This window comes from Octopus bimaculoides, chromosome 3, assembly GCF_001194135.2.
Source record: "Octopus bimaculoides isolate UCB-OBI-ISO-001 chromosome 3, ASM119413v2, whole genome shotgun sequence".
Classification (NCBI taxonomy): domain Eukaryota; kingdom Metazoa; phylum Mollusca; class Cephalopoda; order Octopoda; family Octopodidae; genus Octopus; species Octopus bimaculoides.
Window position 1 is genome coordinate 116926229 of NC_068983.1, and position 1372 is coordinate 116927600.

Below are 1372 nucleotides of genomic sequence, written 5' to 3' on the forward strand. Positions count from 1 at the left end.
AACAGGAAATCGAATTACAGTGCTCTCTAGTCTTCCGTTGATTTCATTTCGGTCTTCCATTGATTTCATTTCGGTCTTCCGCTGATTTCACTTGGGTACCTGAAACCACCAGCAAATTATCTCTGACCGGAAAAATATTTGCAGATGATTCAAAAATCAAGAACATATATATACAAAAGCTTTTGAAATGCAGTAATCAGTCTTCATCTCCCTAAAATACTGAACTAGACAAAATAACATTGACGTACAAAAATTGCTCAAGAGCACACGTGCGTGAATGGACATACGCAGAAACGTACAGAGACGTACAAATACTTAGTCACACACGCACGCATGGAATTCGTATTCTTGATTCTAAAGTCTATAAAATATTAATAGTTTTTCTAAGTACATAAAATATATCAAGAAAACATCCATATATACATACACAAATTGCATTCCAGTTATGAGACTTTTTCACATGAGACATTAATTTCAAAGTACACAACTGTAATTTCCTTCAAAATAGTATCATCTAACTTCAATGCACTAGGTGTAGCGCTCCGGCCATTTCAAAAGGAAGATGTCCAAGGTCCTTGTCACAATCTCCTTCATCTTCTCCTTCAGCCTGAAGAACAACGAAATGTCACAGGAAGTAAGGCCGAGACTGTATGAAGAGTGACAAACAGCTTTGATGCCCACCTCTATCAAGTAGCAGGTTAGCTGGATGTAATCGTGGATTGGCGCGTTGTCCTGTTGCAAGGGTCCTGGCCTTTTGCTATTAATTCTTTTCCTGAATTCTCTCAAAACTTTTACAAATGGCTGTCTGTTGACCGTCTTCCCAAAGCCAACCCGGTGGATATAGATGATGCTCTTGCAGTCGAAAAAAGGGCATCATTATTAGCTTCCCGGTGGACCTGTTTGCTGGCCTCTTGTGCCGGTGAAAGACAGATGCTCAGCTCATACAAGTCAATCTACACGCAGTCTGGAGCATTTCATAATTTCTGTAATGTTTTTGCTGTTTCACACAAAATTTTCTTGCATAGCGAGACTCCAAGTTGTCCTCACGTCCGACTGCATTCTACAAGCTAGTCAGATGCGACAAGCAGGGTTTAGTAGAGTGTGTTCAATTTACTGTCACAACCGTCTCCTTCAATCTGGAAAGAGAAAATTTGGCAGGTCAGCTTATTATATATAGTAATGATGTACTAAAATTACATCAGGTCAGTTATAAATGCCTCTCCTAAAATAAGTCTCAAAACTTCTAGAATGCACCTTGTATATAAGATACACGCATGTATATATGTAGGGACGGACACGCACGCACACACACACACACACACACACACACACACACACACACACACACACACACACACACACACACACACAC

The 1372-nt window shown here is 39.9% G+C and overlaps 1 protein-coding gene across 2 annotated transcripts in view; it reads left to right on the top strand.

Annotated features, from left to right (window-relative positions):
• LOC106881053 (protein O-mannosyl-transferase TMTC4) overlaps positions 1-1372 on the top strand; it is a 300747-nt gene that overhangs the window by 296046 nt on the left and 3329 nt on the right. The window lies entirely within an intron of this gene.